The following is a 20061-nucleotide window of genomic DNA, read 5'->3' as shown; positions in this document are numbered from 1 at the left end:
TTACTGGTTCCTCCCTGACTCTGTTGTTTCCAACAGAAATAATGCTAAATCTGTAGCAATGAGAAATCAGGTATAGAGTAATAGTTTGACACACGGTATTGCCCTTCTCTCCACATGAGCATTGATTCTGGGAGAGAATAAGGATGGAGAGAAGGATGTGCTGGCGGTCTCTGTCTCCCAGTTGCCAAAACACAAAATGTCAAGCTAATATTACAACTTCTAAAAAATTTTAATCAAGCCAAAATGGATCAGAATTTTGCTGAGTTTTTACATTATGTAACACTGTATGCTGAATGCATAAATAAGAAAATACTAACATTTCATCCCTAAATTTTAGTCTTTTTAATGCATCACTGTTAGTGTATTTGCACATATACAAATAGCATATTCCAATTGCACTTGCACATTAGCAAAAATAAAACTATGGCATAGATCTGTTTTGTATATATATTTTTTAAAATGGCAATGTATTAGGAGCATTTTCTCCAGGCAGTAGGTATCATTCTTTGTTATGTATTTGCATGAATCCATTACGTGATGTTCTAGGTTCCAGATGGGCCCAAAGTACAGGATTGTGTTTGTTTCAATGTCATCTCTATTCTTAAATGAATAGATGCACCTTGTACTAGCAGTGAAAATTCCTGAAAATACAGAAAAAAGAGATGATGAACACTTAACATGGCATAGTCTTTTCTCTCTCTGTCTCTGTCTATATTATAATCTTATTTATATACTCTCTGTATATAATTGTTAGTATCTTTTTGCTATCACAAATAATGCTAAAACATTTATTCTGTACACAAAATTATGAAAAATTACTGGGAGAGGGATTGTTTCACCAAAGCCTACACAAAATTTTAAGGTTTTATTGAATATACATTCTCAAATATTTCTGTAAAACGTTGCTACCACGTTCAACTCCCTTCCCCCTGCCCAGTAACTGTCTCACAGTCCAACCAGGACTGCGTCCCCATTCTTTCAAATGATGGCCTATTTTTGCAGGGTAAAATGAACAGTCAGGGGAGTAAAGCTTATCATTCATTTTTCAATTAAAATTTCTTTAATTGCTACTGAGTGCAAATATCTTACATGCCATTTCATTTGGGGGAAATGGTTAATTTGTTACATATTGAAATTGTGGAGACTAATCATTTGTCTCGTCTTTGTGGCACATAATTTATTTAGCACTAATCAGAATAGTAAAGGTATGTTTATGTACCATGATTTTAAAAGTACATACATATCTTCTTATTTTTAACTTATTAATTTACTTTCATTCTCAAAAAGTTGTATTATTTCTTCATGTAGCTTTTCTTTCCTTTTCTTTTGAATATTCTTTGTTATAAATCTAGATTGGTGCTCTCTGAAGTAATTTAAGCACTCATTCAAATTACTCACAGATTCACTTATATATGGCTCCATGTGCCAGATCAGATAGGCACAAAGGAGAGAGTTAAAACCAAAGAAAATGGCCATGGTAAGCATAATATTTAGCAAAAGTTGCATTTCCTGAACTTGCTATGGTGGTTGCCTTTACAGGAAAAGTGCTGTCCTTGTCTTCATTAATAATCCACCCTAAAAAAATTTTAATTGAAAAAAAATAAAATTAACATTACTTAAGCATACTTATTTCCCATAGCAAAAAGTCAATACGTATAGTCAAAATTTAATAAAAATCTTAGTTTTAAAAATCAAAACTAGCACAATGAGTTTGTCACTTAGAAATATGGAGATAAACAGCAGAAGAAACATAACAGCTAAAAAGATTAAAAAAAAAAAATGACAGCATGTAGGAACTCTACTCCAGGTCACAAGTAGGCAGGAGCTCAACGGAAAATGGGACATTTCAGCTTTTTAAAAACATGTACACAATGCTTAGTGATATTGAAAATTTCTACACATACCTATCAGCCATTTGTATGTCTTCTTTGGAAAAATATTTTTATGTGGATCTTCTGCCCATTTTCTATTAGATTGTTTGATTTTCTCTTTTTCTATTGAATTGTATGAGTTCTTCACATATTTTGGATATTAACCCTTATCAGTTTTATGGTTTGCAAGCTTTTTCTCCCATTTCATAGGTTGCCTTTTCATTTAGTTGATTGTTTCCTTTGCTGTGCAGAAGCTTTGTAGTTTGATTTAGTCCTACTTGATTGTTGTTGCTCTTGCTCCTTGTGTTTTTGGTGTCATATAAAAAATTGTTGCCAAGATCAATGTTAAGGAAATTAACTTGTTTTCTTCTAGGAATTTTAAACTTCCCGGTCTTAATATTTTAATGTTTTAATCTATTTTGAGCTAATCTTTGTGAATGATCTAAGACAGAGGTCCAAATAATCAGGGAAATGCAAGCTAAAACTACAGTGATACAGCTTACACTTGTTAGAATGGCTATTATCAAATAGACAACAGATAAATGTTGGTCAGAATGTGGAGAAAAGGGAAACTTTTTTCACTGTTGATGGGAATGCAAATTAGTACAGCCCTCTTATGGGAAACAGTATAGTTTCTTCAAAAAATTAAAAATATAACTTCCGGAATGCCTGAGTGGCTCAGTGGTTGTTTACCATCAACTCAGGGCATGATCTCAGAGTCGTGGGATTGAGTCCCATATCTGGCTCCCCATGGGAGCCTCTCCCTCTGCCTGTGTCTCTGCCTCTCTCTCTGTGTCTTTCATGAATAAATAAATAAAATCTTTAAAAAACAAAACAAAACAAAATAAATAAAAATACAACTTCCATATGATCCAGCAATCCTATTTCTGGGTATATATCTATCTCTTTGAGATAGTGCTTTCATTTCCTTTTACTATTCTTGGAATTTCATTTTCTTCACCTTTCTTTACCATAGTGTTATTCATTTTCTTCATCATTCATCTGCCTTTAGACATTAAGATTATTTCCATGCCTTGTGAGCAACTCATTATTGTAAATAATATTTCATTATTTATTATTATTATTATTATTATTATTATTATTATTATTTTATAGCCCCCCCAAAAGAAGGAAAGCTTACTATTTGTGGCAAGATGAACTTTAAAGGTATTATGCTAAGCAAAATAAGTCAGGAACAGAAAGACAAATTTTGTACAACCTCACTTATATGTAGAATCTAAAGAAGTCAAATTCATAGAAACAGAGAATAGGTTGGCAGTTGTCAGGGGCTGAGAGGTAGAAGAAATGGGGAGATGTTGGTCAAAGTATACAAACTTTCACCTATAAAAAGAATATTCTAGGGATCTAACTGACAGCATGATGACCACTGTTAGCAATACTTTATCCTTAACTGTATGATCAACAAAATTGTGTTCTTAAAATTTGCCAAGAGATCAGATCTTAAATGTTCTTACCACACACACAGAAATGATGGCTCTATGAGGTCATGGCTGTGTTAACTAACTGTATTGTGGTGATCATTTCACAACATATACATGTGTCAAATCATCATGTTGTACACTTTAAACATACACAATGCTATTTGGCAATTATATCTCAATAAAACTGAAGGAGAAAGTAAATGTTTTAAAGACACCAAAGTTTGAAGACTATATGAAAGAATAAGAATGAAAAGTATCTTAATAAGTTTTATCTTGATTACATGTTTAAAAATGTTTATGTGCATGACTTTAATAAAATAATATTTTAATTAAATACAAATAGGAAATCATGTTGAACTTTGTAAGGTAAGTCCCCTTTCTTCTCCTTGATTCTATATTCAATTCTACCTTATGATCCATGTCCTCGTACAAGCCAACTCTGGTTAGGAGAAACCTAAGAGCATAGGGGACAAATTAGATACATACATAAGACATGGGAAGTAGCTTTGTATCAGTGGGGTATCAGTCTCCTCCTGACTTGTGTACTTTTGAACCAATAACTTAAGTCCTGAAGTTGAACCAATAGCTTAAGTCTTTAAATACTCAACAAATAGGTGTGGGAGAGTGCCAAATTATTTACCTTCTGGGTCATTGAGATAACAGAGCCAAAAGTTTCTAGGAAAACAACCAAACTCTTTTACTTACAATTTTAAACCATATCTCCAAATACATATTTATTAGTGAAAAAAAGGAACAGACAAGGTTTATTTTTCACAAACCTACAAAAAGATTATTGATATTTTGTGGTTAAATTGAATTTTATTTGAATGGATTTTTTATGATGGACTCTACATAGTTGAAGTAATAACTAATTAAAGCCATTCATTTTTGCCTTTTTTTCAAGTGGCTTTATTTACACTCACTCATGTTTTCTGCATGTGCTCTTTTGGATGCCCATGTTCTACGCACAATTCAAAAACTGACCTCACATCTCTTGTCATTCTTCCCTCTTCCTCTCCCTTTTCTCCCTTCTCTTTTTCTGCCTCTTTTACACTTAAACAGCCTCTTGTACAAAGTATCAGTATGAGTTTTGTAAGTATGTGTTTTATTTGTTACAAGTTCAGAGGAAATGAAAGTTGTTCCCAATCATGCAGTGGTTTTATCTCAGCTTAATGACAGTAACCAGTGAAGAGTGATTTTTTTTTTTCAGGGCCATTGAACTATGAGGAAAGGTATTGTAATGTTCTCATCTATTCTGCATTCAGGGCCACATTTATATTAGTCACCCACTTGCAATTGCTATGTTGAAAAATATTGATAATTTTACATTATTCCTTGCATTGGAGTAAGATCAGTAATATACAATTGTTCTATTTAGTAAACAGCATTCAGGTTTCCATATAGGCAGAAAAGCAAGATATAGTTATATGAAAATAAATACCTGAAACGGGGTGTGCTACTTATATCAATGATCCTAGGGAGACTATTTTGTTCATTCAATGACTATGGCACCTTACCATATACAAAACATTATGAATCATCATTAAAAATTATGAAGAGTATGTCCAATTGAAAGCCCTATAACTATCCTTTGAAAAATCTGGTGGAACATACCAACATCTTGCATTGTGTTACATTTGATGTAAGGAACCAAACAAAACTTAAAATTTAAGGATATGTTGATGTCTGTGTTAGTGTAAGAAAGAGGCCAAATAAAATAACTTACTCAATTAAATTAATCTGAATGAAATAGGCTTAAGATAATCCAAATCCTGGAATTTCCATATTCCTTACTTATTAATGAATGAAGAAGTTCTGATATTTAAGAAACTTTAATATAATTATTAGCATTTGGAGATACTTACATCTGGGTGATTATAAAATCAAGTGTATATAGAATAATTTTAATCAAATAATTAAAATTTTTCCATATAAGTAGGGAATATTTCAGGACTTAAGCTATTGGTTCAAAAGTACACATAAGTAACTACTACAATCTTTAAAATTCATAATAAGACATTTAAATACTAAATTATTTATTCATTCATTTAAACCAATATTTAATAAGCACCAAAGAAGCTGTGGTAAATAAAATGTAGGACTTTCAGATCTATAATAGTGACAATAATAAAAAAAATATGCTACAAAGAAGTATATGGTACCACCAGAATGTATATTAACCTCCTACTTGTGGGAATAGGGCTATCAGACATCTCAAGTTCAGCTCGAGGAATAAATCCTTAAATTTCATATTGGAAAAGCATATACCCATTGCAGTATTTGTCATGAATACCTCCCACTTGAACGAACACTGTAACAATCCATACCCCATTAAAGAGAGGAATATTGTCAGAGGAATTGGAATGAATATGGAACCTTCACTGTCAACTGAGAGATAATTTACCAGGAGTCTCCAGCAGTGATCTTGCCATGATCTCATGGGCTTTTTGTATCTTATGAGTTGCAGCATTGTCCATTGATATTAGAAAAGTCTCCAGATGGATAGTAAATGATTTGAGACAAGAGAAGTTTCTTAGTGTCTTAGGGAAATAGATATACAAACCATTATGAAGGTTCTTCCCAAGAAAGAGAGGAGAGGAAAAGAATGGTTGCCAAGGTGACTTTAAAGACAGACTCCACCAGTAGTCCTTATTGGTACATGGGAAAACTCACTGAAATTCAACTTCAGTACCCTCCTAATCAAGATCCCTCAACAGAAAATGCTGCTCTGGGACACCATGCCACAACCTTTTTTTTTTTTTTTTTTTTTTTGTAATAGAAGACATCTGCTGAAGGTGGATCTTGTCAGATGTTACATTCTAAAAAATAATTTAGAAAAAGTTTCTCCTAGTCATATATAGATAGCAAGTAAAAGCATCCTACTAAAATTTTTAATCAGTTGTTCTCCTCTCCTACCAAGTTAGACCATTAATTTATTTGCCACAAATATTTTTTCCAATTATCAGATGTGTGTATGTGTGTGTGTGTGTGTGCATGTGAGCATATCTTGTCCGTCAAGCAGTTTCAATCTCAACTCACGCAAGTTCCAAACATTGCACAGATTCAGAGAAGAGCAAATTGTTTATTGCCCCAGAAGATTCCCTGTATTGTGTTATGTGAATAGGGGCAATGCAAGTTCAGGGAGATCTGTTAGTTGGAGATTAAAGAGGCACTTTTGTAGTACAGAGTAAGGCAAGAACTTTCTTAGAATGGCAGGGAGCTTGTACATAAATTCATTTGCAGAATTTCCCCTGATTAAAAGTCATCACAGACCAAAATTCTTTGGACCAACCCAAATATGTAAATTTAATGTAAATCATTAGAAATGACCATTTGAGTCATTTGTGTTTAGGTGGCATACTAAGAAAGACAAACTTAGGGAGGATAATGAAAGTATATTTTATCTGTCTTCAGGTTATTACTGAAATGATGTTTGGAAAAAAGTCCTAATATTTGATATTAATTATTGAATATCCAGTAAAACAAAATGTGTACAAAAAAATAATAATTGACACATATTGCCAATTTACTAATATAAAATACACAGATTTTTGTTTGTTTCTTACCTGAAAGTATCATCAATTTTTAAAGAAAGAATTAAAAGTGTTGTGTATGGTACCTATTTTCTCAAAGTAAAAGATGTTTGTAGGAAATATACTGCTTATTGGATAGGCCCTAAAAAATATGGGTAAACAACAAACAACATGTAATTACCTTGGAAAATAAAGGGCATCAGTAAAAGAGAATGACTAGATATTTGATTCAGTCTTACTCAGATTAGAGTAGATATATTGGTTTTCAATAATTCAATGATATCATAAAATAACAACTTTAATTATGTGAGTTTTGTGTGGCATTTCAAATATAAACATTGACAGAGTTAATATACAAGTCTCTCTCAAGCTATGCTTACTGAAGATTGAATAATAGGGGAGAAAATCATTCATTACTATACTCATGAGATTAAATACTTCATGCCCTAAACCAATTGCAAAAATCCCTATGTTTCATTCCTGTATACAGTTCAAATCAATTAAACTGGTGAATAAATAATGAATGCCTCCCGTAAATAATGCAAAGAGTTTATTTAGCTAGGATCACATTTCCTCTATGTGAATGATTCTCTATGCTGAATGGATATGTGACCAATAATCTTACATCTTAAAACAAACAAAAAGCACTGCAGAGATGTATCCATTAAAAATAATTCAAGGATTATTTTGTTGCATATGTATAAACTTGTATATTTCCCCTCATTAAAGCATTAATAAAATTAATATCAGATAAAGTCTATCGATCTATCATCTATATATATACATATATATGTATATATACATATATTAGAGAATATATGTATCTAAAGATAAATGCCTATCTTTAGAGGTGTACTTATAATTAATTTATTTCAAAGAAAACCATCAATAATTCTTTAAAAGTTTGTTATATCTATGTTTTTATTTAATTTGTAACCAAAATAATCCTACACCATTCTACATGTTATTTTTATCATATTAAAACTCTGTAAAAGAAATTATTATTTGACAAACTAAATTAAATACATACTTGTTTTAAGGAAAGGAAATGGAAACACTTGCAATTCAGGAAGAGGAAATCATGTAGACAATGAGAAAAGTGACACAGATTGTTATATCTAGGAATTATTAAATAATAAGTGGTATGGGGTTTTAGGCTCTCCATTGACTCTAACGCCTCCAATAGTGTAGGAATGGCACTAGTACCTCATACAATTGCATGAGTGCTTGTTGTTCAATGGAAAGCTCCCAGATGAAGACCATTTTAGGACTAATAAGTCATATATAAACTCATAAATAAGCTTTTATCTTAGAAAAGTGGTACAGAAGGTAGAGGCTATAAGGAAGCTTTGATATTGGCCAAAGAGAGGCCAAGAAGTCCCAAGTGGAGATAAGTAAACTCAGATATATTAGGGCCTAGAAAATGAACCTGATTTAAGAAATACAGTATATTTTATGAAAGCTTATCCAGGGGTGAGTGGCCGTGCATGCCATGCAATGTAATTGTAGTGACAAAAAATGCTTGATTCCTGGTCTTAATTTAAAAATAAACATCTTAGTTGATGTGGAAGACACAGTTGTTATTTCATAGCCATTTCTTCCTTGCTTCAGCAACTGAATCCAATTTTCTTCATCCTCTGAGCAGTCATGTCTTCCATAGGAAGCTGGAATCCTCCCTAGAGCCAAGAGCATGGGAATCATCAGCTTAGGCCAGTTATGATCTTCCCCTAACTAAGTGCGTGGTTTTAACATGGGTGTGAAACAAACTCTGCCCAACAGATATTAAAGCAAGTATGCGAGAAGATCCTGGGAAGGTCTTCCTTCTCATTTATGATGATAGACATAAGGTAGGAATTTTCTCTATTTTGCCTCTTGATGCATGTAAAAATTTGAATGGAAGCAACCATCCCAGCACTATTAGGGAATAGCAGAATTCTAGAGAAGCTGAATGGGAACCATGATAATATTGAGACTTAAACAACCATTGCCCCTTACCTTATATATAATGTCTTTGTTCTGTTGTTTGTAGGCAAAGGATTCTCATACATATGATAGCGGGTTGGGTGTAAGGCTGCAAAAGCAGATCAAGATAAGATTATCAAGGAATCAGAAGCCAGACTAAGGAGTGTGAGCTTTGCTTGGTAAATGGTGAGGGTCACTGATGACTTTTGAGCAGGGGAATAACATGATGAGAGCAGTACTTCAAAGGATTAATTTAGAAGTTGTGTGTGGGAAGGGTTTAAGAGAGTCTCAGAACATTTCACCACTTGGAAGGCATTGTTGAATATTCATAAAAACTAGTTTATTGCTCAGCATAAATAATTTTTAAACACAAAGTAAAATACAGTATGTGTTGCCATGGAAGTGACAAAGCCTAGGAAGGATAATGACAAGCACAAAAGATGGTGCCATTGTAATTTAAATTAGTATAAATCTTTCTAGAATTGAAGTACTTTTTCAAGCAGAGTATTTTGAATACACAAGGAAAAGATTATAGTTATTTTACAGTTCTTACTAAAAAAGAAAATAATGAAAGAGATTTTTGCACGTGAGACCTATAAAGCTAAAGGAGGTAAGTTCACAGAGTCAAAAAGCTGACTGTGGTTCAAAAGAGTGAATGAAGTTCCAATGCAGAAAACTGCTCTGGTGTTGGCGTTAGACCTTGTGATAGCTGTAGTCATTGTGATAATATGAGAATAACTGCTAAAAGGTACTGGCCCCAGAGCTAAGGCCTGGACATGGTACACAGGCGTGTGCAGCTTTTCATCACCCTTCACTATCATTCACATTTGTCAGTGATGAGGGAGTGTCAAAGAGTTCAAGCACACCACTGCTAAACTTCAGCAAAGGGAAAAACACAGTGTGTTTCATGCCCAAAGGCGTGAATTAATACAGGGTTTGAAAAAGGATGATAGATAGGTGTGATATGGATATAAATCTAAATTTCAGAGTTTAAAATTTGAAAAGAGTTTTGCGAAACTACTTAGGAAGATTACTGTATATACAGAGAGAGTAAGAGGTTATGAAAACTAAAATATTTCCTCAAACTCTCAAACTGAATGCATATAGTGAATGTTGCATTAAGTCAATGTGGGGTGAGGGTAGGGGAGTTTTATGGAAAGGATCAAACACACCAAAAATATTAAACATCTTTGAACTTAGAACTAAAGACAGGAACCTCACAAAACTTGACCATAATATTCTGGCAAGGCATTTTATTTATTTATTTTTTTATATATAAATTTATTTTTTATTGGTGTTCAATTTGCCAGCATATAGAATAACACCCAGTGCTCATCCTGTCAAGTGCCCACCTCAGTGCCCGCCACCCAGTCACCCCCACTCCCCGCCCACCTCCCCTTCCACCACCCCTGTTCGTTTCCCAGAGTTAGGAGTCTTTCGTGTTCTGTCTCCCTTTCTGATATTTCCCACTTATTTTTTCTCCTTTCCCCTTTATTCCCTTTCACTATTTTTTATATGCCCCAAATGAATGAGACCATATAATGTTTGTCCTTCTCTGATTGACTTATTTCACTCAGCATAATACCCTCCAGTTCCATCCACGTCGAAGCAAATGGCAAGGCATTTTATAATTCGTATTAGAGTCACGCTTTATTATTTCTTGTGTAGAAGGCAGTGTGTGTTCACACATGCTTATGTCCCCTCACTAGACAGCAGTAAATGAACTAAAAGAATAAAAACCCGAGACATAAACTCCATCAACTATAATAAGAGCGTTCTGTGTCTATAGTTCATGTCTGTACACTTCAAATAATATTCCAAAAGAAGTGGTTCTCTGAGCCCTGCCCCAAAGTTTCTGATTCAGTAAGTAGAAAGGAAGAGGCTGTGAATTTGTATTTTCCAAGTTCCAGATGATGCTGCCTCTGCTTCCTCACACTGAGAACCACTTACACAATTAGAGGAATCTACAAATACATCTCTCCAAAAGTCCAGGGGTTACTATTCAAACTCCCTCCAGCCTTCCCGGCCAAACTTCTCCAAGAAGCTGCCTAAATATACTGTATACATTTTCTGAACTCCATTCCCTCCTCAGGCCACTTAGGTTTGGTGTCTGCTTGGAGCGGTCTTCAGAGACGACTGCTTACGGAAACCATCCCCACCAACATCTAGGATACCACTCGGCCTTGAGGTGCCCTCCTATCGTATGCTCTGGTGTTTGATAACAGCTCTCCTTTCCAGTTTTGCCCTCAGATACCAGTGCATTTATTTGATTTCCACATTATAGCTAGGTTTATATCCTGAAAATTCCAAAAAGATCATATGAATTTCCTGTTTAAATTCCTTAAATATTTTCCCACCTCTGTTAGTGTTTCTTCCACCTGGCTTGTGGTCACAGGACCACTGACAGTTACTTGTTACTGAAGCTTAACAGTCTCTCCCTGTGGAATGCAGTCCTTGTCCATTATACTTTCTAAGAACACCTTGAACTCCACGTTAGTTTCCTATGAGTGCTGTAATGACACTGCTTGGCTTACATAGAACTTTATTTTCTCGTAGTTCTGAACACTAAAAGTCTAAACTTAAGGTTATGAGTCACCCGGGCTTTTTCTCCTGAGGCCCCTTCCCTTAGTTTGCATATGGCCACCTTCTTGCTATGTCTTCACGTGGTCTTCTACATGAGCAAGCACACCCCTGGTGTCCCTCTGTGTGCCCTAATCTCCTCTTTCTATAAAAACACCAGTCAGGGGATCCCTGGGTGGCGCAGCGGTTCGGCGCCTGCCTTTGGCCCAGGGCGCGATCCTGGAGATCCGGGATCGAATCCCACATCAGGCTCCCGGTGCATGGAGCCTGCTTCTCTCTCTGCCTCTCTCTCGCTCGCTCTCTGTGACTATCACAAATGAATAAAAAATTAAAAAAAAAAAAAAAACACCAGTCAGGTGGGAGTAGGGCCCACCCATATAATGTTTATTTTACCTTAAGTACTTCCTTAAAGGCCCTATATCCAATACAGTCCCATTCTGAACTTCTGGGAGTTTGGGCTTCAACAGATGAATTTGGGGGAACACTCAGCCCATAACAAACATTATAGTTCTTATTAGAACTGTGATTAGTTACTGTTTAACCTTCCTGTCCTTCCCACTGAGGGTACTCAATGCTGAATCTGAAGCCCCTGCCACAGTGTGTGCCCAAGAGAAGGGACCAAGTGTGACTTGTTTCCTACTGAATGATGGGATTGTGGTCGGGAGAAACAGGGATACAACAAACTCAGAGCCAGCTTTCCCTTCACTTGACTGGCAGTTTCAGACATAGACTCATTAAACAAAATGCTTGTAATCCATGTGGCTTTGTGGTGACTTGGCCTCTGCAGTTCCAAGACACAAGAGTCAAAGGATTTAAAGGAAAAGTGCTCAGAGTCTAAAACACCATTGAATGATTGTGTGAAGTGGATGACTCAGCCTCAGTTCAATTCCCAGTTTACATTCTCAAGTAGCTAAAAACAGAGAATACAAATAATCAATATATAACTTCCGAGTTCAAATTCTCATTATTGAATCTAACTATGCCTAAGCAAACAAGGGTACAACACTCAAGGCCGATCCATTCTTTCTGTTCTGCTGTTGGTCAGACTGACCAAGACACACTTCCTAATGTACAGACTGTTGTCCATCGCCAGATTCCTAGACATTACTTAGTAGTTATATAAAAAACACTTGATATAATGTTTGCTTTGTTAATAAAACAAAATCAGGGGATCCCTGGGTGGTGCAGCGGTTTAGCACCTGCCTTTGGCCCAGGGCGGGATCCTGGAGACCCGGGATCGAGTCCCACATCGGGCTCCTGGTGCATGGAGCCTGCTTCTCCCTCTGCCTCTGTCTCTGCCTCTCTCTCTCTCTCTCTGTGCCTATCATAAATAAATGAAAAAATTAAAAAAAAATCACTCCTCTTTGGAGAGGACAAAACAGAGAAGTTTACAGAAATATGTAAAAGTAGAAAATGTCATTCAAGCAATAGCCATTGTTAACACATTTTTCTATGTGTCTAATTTCCTATGCATATATTAATATATACAGGCATACTTTATGCAAATGTACATATTAAAAATGCTAATACTCTGGTTACTGATTTTCTTTCCCAATGCTTTAGTCCTATAGTCATCCTTCTAATTTTGATAAACCCTTTAGCTCTTTTAGGTCTCACTTCTTATCTCTCTTTTATTCATGTAGAATTGGTTTTAGTATATGTTGTAATGTGAAGAGTATAATTATTATTATGCTTCTTTATTCTTCCTTTTAAAGTAAATAAAATAGTCCCTACCTTTAGTTCACAACCTGAGCTAAAGTCAGATGCTCAACCACTGAGCCACCCGGGCATCCCGTCATTTTTCTTTAAAGTTATACAACGTTCCAAAATGTAAATGTTCTATAACTCATTTAACTGCAGCCACAGACCATGGACCGGTAATTAATTTGTTTTTAGGGTTTTTTTTTCTATTGCAAATAATATTGCAACAAATATTACTGTGCACATTTCATTTTACTCAAAAGTTATTATGGATGCAGGGCAAAATTCTGAAATTTAAGTTATCAATTAAATTTTGACAGAATTCCAAATTGGTTCCAAAAAGTTTGGATCGATCAACATCCCTACCAACAGTGTATAGGAGCAATATTCTTTGCATACATCATCATGAACTTAACATATTTAAAATTATCTTTATTTGTTCCAACATAACATCAAGAATAGTACCCAATTTTATTAATTTGCATTCCCATAGTTTCTTGTATGCAAGATTTTTTATTTTTATGTTCTTATTACTTATTTGTATTTCATCATCTTTAAATTGTGGTTTTTAAATTATTTGAAGGTTTTACATTTGTTTGCCTTTTGTCAAAGACTGAAATGTTTAGCCTGCTTTACTAATGGTAGATATTTTCACCAATCTATTGTTAGTTTTTAACCTTAGCTTACAAGTATTTTCACCTTTTCTGTGGTACACATTCTCAATTTCATGCCTTGCTTAAGCAGGCCCCACTGAAAAACATAAATACATTCCTACATACTCTTATCCAGTATTTTTAAATTCTATAATTTAAGTTTAGATCTTTCATCAAGTTGGATATGGTTCTCCATACCATGGAAGGGCCAATAGACGTGTAATCAGGGAGGGTTTGTATCTTGCGTCCCTATTTCTTTCCTTTCCATTCCTTCATGAATCTGCCCGAGTCAGATGTTTGTCTCCACCGTCTTCTCCAGTGACCTCCACATTACCAAATCCACAGATTATACTTTACTCCTTTGCATTCAACCTCATAACAGTCTTCAGTATTGACATTCATCCCTTTTTCATGGAACATTTTCTTAGTGTCTGGAACTCCACTCTTGATTCTGACCCCATTTTTTTTTTTATCTCCTTGGACCACCATCTAAATATTAGAACGTCCAGGGCTTAGTCCTTGGATATTCCTCTGGGTCTATTCTCTTCCTAAGTAATTTTATTAAGCAAAAGTCTTAGTTTTGGTGTGCCTAAAAATATATTTATTTTTCTTTCATTTGTATAATAGTTTACTCTACATGCATTTCCCTCAAGCCAGACAAAAGCATGGGCTCTGGACCCAGGCAATCTGTGTTTGAATCTCTATATGCTGCTTACCAGCTATGTGACCTTAGGCAACTTATTTAATATTTTTGTGTCTTCACTTTCTTCTCTGAAAAATGAAGGTTACCACTTCATCATACCCACTTCATCAGGTTGATAAGAAGATTAAGGAACAGTTTTTAAAAACTAGAGCAAAGCCTGTGCTAAATATGTTAACTACCATTATTATTTGATGACATTATGTATTAAAATAATTGATGCTAATTCTGTGTCTTGTTACTTTATAAGTAACCTCTTCAAGATTTTCCACTCTGAAAGGATTTAGGATTTTTTTTTATTTATTTTTTTTTTTTTTTGGAGCATAGAAATTTTATGAGGTTAGCTCTAGATGTGATCTTCTATTCTCCCAAAATATATTGCCTTGGCACCTGATAATCCCTTCGATCTGAAAGCCTACGTCTCCTCAGGTCTCAAAATATGTCAACAATCAATTCTTTGATTTTTACCTTTTTTCCATTCTTATGGCTTTTTCCTACAGAACTCCTAATAAATATACAGGGAAACTTTGTGATAAATGCTCCATGTCTCTTATCTCACTTTTCACACAATTTTAATCTCTTTTGTTTTTATACTATGTTTTTGAAAGTCTTTCAGCTCAATCACCCAGATCACTAATACTTCACCAGTAAAAATCTTGCTTTAAATTGTATTCTTTTGGAATACTTGCAACTTTAAAAATAACTTAAATTGCTTCTTTGCATATCATCATGCTTATTTATCATATAGAGTAACACTTCCCAAGGATACACATTATATTTTCATTTAAGTCTTCTCTTTCAGGACTCCTGGGTGGCTAAGTGGATGAGCGTCTGCCTTCAGCTCAGGGCATGATCTTGGAGTTCCCAGATCTGGATCAAGTCCCATATCAGGCTCCCTGCGAGGAGCCTGCTTCTCCCACTGCCTGTTTCTCTGCCTCTCTATGTCTCTCATGAATAAATAAATAAATACAATCTTTAAAAAAAGTATTGTCTTTCTGTTATCAAAAATAAAATGCACCAGATAATTAAGGAGATGACTTTATTCAGGCTATTGCAATAGGGAAATGTTCTTTAGTGAAAAACGTTTCAGAGAAAAGGAAGGGGAGCTAGGGTTTTATAAGGATAGGTAAAGAAGTAAGTCTTAAGGAAGAATGGAAGCCAGTCTTATATGAGAATTTATGGTGGTCCTTCGAGGTTAGCCATTTGTCAAAACACCAAAGGGCCAAGGATTTCTCTACCTTTGCAGCTTTCCAGGAGCAAAAATTAGATAAAAGTCAATATTGTCAACTGTACTCAATCTGGTTTTTGTTTGTTGGTTCAACTAATGGTTGAGTTTGTTAACTCACCTGCATGCTATTGAGTTACCATAAATGTATGGTAATTCTTTTTATGGTCATGTGTGTATGTATACATGTGAAATGAGAGAATGTTTATCACATTATACCCTCCAGTTATTTTCATGAGTCACATAAATCATCTTAGGTGTGACCATACTTTTTAACACAAATAATCTGGCAAGTTAGGATTTAGGGACAAATGCATATATCAACATAATCATCTACTTCATTCTTAGCTTTGTTATGATTCCTCTTGCTGAACTCATTGTGTTGTTTCTGTGATATTGTCAAGTGGTGAACGCAGAGCCATGAACTAGCCCCAGTGACCATACAGTGAATGTCCCTGGTCTGCTACTTCTTTTAATTTAAATGACTACATATTGTTTGTGAGGTGACACCAATGCCAAGGATATAAGTAGAATTTTTGAGGTAGATTTCTAAAATCTAATAGAAAGTATACACAGGGCCTCATTAGTAGTCCTTCATCAAACTAGTTGTAGAAACTTAATTGTGCAAATAATAGTCCAATTTGATTACCATATAATTTTAATAGTCAAAGAAAGAGGATAAAAGATATCAAGGATTCATCCTACCTCACTTTCCTAGTCCCATTTGTGATTTACAGTGTATAGATTGCAGATGTCTCCAAATCTGACTAATCTTATAGCAGTTTTCAGGGATGGATTTATTTAAAACCATGGAGACCAGAAGCATACTGTGTGTTCATATTTACAGGTGGGTATGTCAATAATCAATCTTTTAAAGTTAGTGAGGGAAATTACACTGCTTTTCACAGGACTACAGTCCATCTGGGAACCTCCAGGGTCAGAATACTCACATACATTTTTAGTCAAGGCAGTCCAATAATCCTGTTGAGAGCAACTTAAAAATGAATAGAGAAAATACAGAGAGAAAAACTGTTTGAAGGCTTTGGAGAGATACTGAAGCAGTCAGGTCTTAAAGGAAAAAAAAATTCAAGGCAAAAGAGAACATCCCAGATGGGTGAGCCAATATTCCCTCAGGCCAGACCATTTAACAATTCTAGGTCTACAGCAAATAAAAACAAAAACAAAAATGAAAAAGACCCCAACCACCCCAAAGCAAAATAAAAATGGAACTGAGATCTATGCAAAAAACTGAGATTCAGACCCAAACCAAGAACAACAAAAAAAAAAAAAACAGAAAAACTTGATTTTTTTTTAACAATCTTACAGAACAAGGTGGGTGTGTGGGTTGAGATCCAAAAGGACTAGATTCTAGTAAGAAGCAAAGGTCAGAGAACTCTAAACACTGCAAGCTCACAATCCCTTTCCCAAGTCATTTGCTAAATTCCAAATCAACTCAGAGCAGAAGACTGAGCAGAACACCAAACAAAAAGCCTGATATCCTTAAGATCAACGAAAGCAAGGATTAGTGTTCCAAATCCAACTCAGCTGTCTCAAAAAGCAGAATCCAGGGATCACCTAATCCCTCAGAATATCTGAGGTGGAGGGATGTCTGGGTGGTTCAGTGGTTGAGCATCTGCCTTCAGCTCAGGGCCTGATCCTGGTGCAGGGATCAAGTCCCTCATCAAGTCCCCAGATTGGGCTTTCTGAGAGGTACCTGCTTCTCCTTCTGTCTGTGTCTCTACCTCTCACTGTGTCTCTCATGAATAAATAAATAAAGTCTTAAAAAAAGAAAAGAATACCTGAGGTGGATAAACCCTAGGAATAGGAGGAAATTTGAGGGTGATAAAGCCCTACAAAATTTTGAGTTAGCTCACTGTCTATTTGGATTGTGGTAAATAGTCCATCTTATCTGTTTAAGAAAATAACTTACTAATCTACAATTTTCCTAATGCAACCAATGTATAGCATTTAGTGAAAAATTACAAGTCATTCCAAGAAATAAGATTAAATAACCAAAAAATACCAAAAGAATTTAAAAAAACATTTTCAAAGACATTCTAGTTATTAGAGTTTTCAAACAAGGATTTTAAAAAGCTCTTTTATGTTAAAAATAGGAAAAAAATTAATATGTTAAAAATATATAGTCAACAAGCTACTGGGAAAAAATGTTGAGTAAAAAAATATTTTGTTAATCCAGTAGAAGGAAAGAAAGAAGAAGAAAAAGAAACATAAGATAAGTAGTTTAAAACTGGAAATAAATAAAATATAGAAGGAAAAGCTCAAATATATCACTATTTACATTAAACGAATATACCTAAATATTGTAATTAAAAGAAACTGTCATCTGGATTAAAAGTGACTATATGCTGCTTACAAGGGACACAATTTCAATATAAATATAGAAGTTTAATTAAAATAAATTTAAAGTCAAGAAAAAATCACTATGCAAAAATTAACAAAAAGAAAGCTTACGTTGCTCTACTAGTGTATACGTGTGTGTTTAATATATAGTAATGTAGTGACATAAAACAGCCAGACATTTGCTTAGAGCCAAGTTCGTAGTCATTAATACAATATTAGAAACTAAGGAAGTTTTGCACTAAACTCATGATCATCGACCTTAATGATCATGCCATAAATCCTTTCTCTGTTTTTTCTCCCTTTGCATTATACATCTATATCATGCTTTCTTCTCTCTCCTCAGTTTCATATTTCCTACTGAGAAGTTAAAGTAATTGTATGAGAACTTCCACAGGCCACATACCCACATATACCCACGTACCATTACCTTCAACTTCAATACTCTGCCTTTCTGTCTGTTGTTAAAGAACAAATAGTTCATGCTTGTATCTAATGCTAACCCCTCCAACTAACCTTGAGGTCCCATCCTTCTTGAATTTTCTTTAGCACAGAATTATCTCTATTGATTCATTCCCACCAACACACAAGTATGTTTGTGTCTGCTGTATAAACAATACTTCCCTCCCATCCCAGCTTCTCTTTCCACCTTATTCCACTCAAACACACTCTAATTGGACCTTTGACCCATCACTCCACCAAAATTCTTTTGTCACAGCTAGAAGAAACTAGGATAGTGACATGAAAATGTTCTTTGTTATTTTCTGTTGTCTTCTTTGTTCAGCAATATGGCTGTTACACTACTAAAAACAAAAATTTATCTTTCTGGTCCATCAGTTACCTCTAGTTACTAAATCAATTATCAACTCACAGATATCATTGAACTTGATCTTTCAATGGCATTTGGCAATACATTATTCTCTGCTCCTTAAAACATGTCCTCATTTGATCTCCAAATACCACACTCACTTAGTATTTTTCTATCTCACCAGTTCCCTTTATTCAGCCTTCTGCTGACACACTCTCTTCACCCTACGTTTTTCACATTGGAATACCCATAGGCTCCGTCTCTATTCTTCTCTTCTCAACCACACTTATTTTGTTGACAGTATCTTCAGATCCCATGGATTTCTACATTTTTACATGCCAACAATTTCAACATTTATATCTACAGTCCAGCATTGTCTCCAGAATTCCAAATTTACATATCCAACTGTCTACTTGATTTACCCCTGTGGAGATTTAATAAACCCCAAACTGAATTCCTATGTTACAAAATCATAACTGCTATCAAAAATACACACACACACACACACACACACACACACACAAAACTGGATGCCTCGGTGGCTCCATCAGTTAAGTGTCTGCCTTTGGCTTAGGTCATGATCTGAGTGCCCTAAGATCAAGTCCCGCATCAGACTCCTGAATCCATGGGAAACCTGCTTCTCTGTCTCCCACTCTCCGTGCTTGTTCTATCGCTGTCAAATAAATAAGTAATAAATCTTTTAAAAAATGACTAGAATGAAGAGAACCTGCAGTGACACTTGGGATAGACAATGAGGGTGGTTGTTGAGTTATTTGGGATGGCCTGGGTAAGCTTCAATGAGCTGATAATGGAGTTGGTCAAGTAGATCCTATTCTGTTCACCAGGGTCACCAAAGAAAGAGAAAAGAGTAAAAGAAAGAGATAAAAGTTTACATTCTAGGCCAAAATTTATGAAGTTTACATTCTAGGCCAAAATTTATTTTTAAGTTATTTGAAGAACTGTTAAGAAAATTAATAATAAAATAATTTATTTTTATTATATATAAAAATATAAATTACAAGTGTGCCTTGATGGCTCAGTGAATTGAGCATCTGACTCTTGATTTCTGCTTAGGTCATGATCTTGGGGTCATGAAATGAAACCCCACATCCAGCTCCATGCCTGGGGGGAGTCTGCTTGAGATTCTTCCTCTGCCCCCTTTCCACCACTCTCTCTCTCTCAAAATAAGAAATAAATAAATAAATAAATAAATAAATAAATAAATAAA

At 34.9% G+C, this 20061-nt stretch overlaps 2 long non-coding RNA genes across 3 annotated transcripts in view; both read right to left on the bottom strand.

The window, feature by feature from the left end:
- Positions 1–218: 218 nt before the first annotated feature.
- LOC144293495 (uncharacterized) lies at positions 219–5902 on the bottom strand. Of its 2 annotated transcripts, none has more exons than XR_013360716.1 (3): positions 5877–5902; positions 3722–3767; positions 219–641 (listed from the first exon to the last, which is right to left on the bottom strand). It is a non-coding gene; the product is annotated as an uncharacterized LOC144293495 (long non-coding RNA). The 2 variants fall into 2 exon arrangements; XR_013360717.1 differs by lacking the exon at positions 5877–5902 and adding an exon at positions 5718–5870.
- Positions 5903–7845: 1943 nt separating this feature from the next.
- The window catches only part of LOC144293494 (uncharacterized), a 54338-nt gene continuing 42122 nt past the window's right edge, over positions 7846–20061 (bottom strand). The window contains exons 2-3 of the long non-coding RNA XR_013360715.1: positions 8842–8917; positions 7846–8522 (exon numbers count right to left, since the gene is read on the bottom strand). This is a non-coding gene — a long non-coding RNA (uncharacterized LOC144293494). The remainder of the gene's footprint in view (positions 8523–8841; positions 8918–20061) is intronic.

Source organism: Canis aureus, chromosome 21 (assembly GCF_053574225.1).
Source record: "Canis aureus isolate CA01 chromosome 21, VMU_Caureus_v.1.0, whole genome shotgun sequence".
Taxonomy (NCBI): domain Eukaryota; kingdom Metazoa; phylum Chordata; class Mammalia; order Carnivora; family Canidae; genus Canis; species Canis aureus.
Note: the sequence above shows the minus strand (reverse complement) of the source record. Positions and strands in the feature narration are given on the sequence as shown.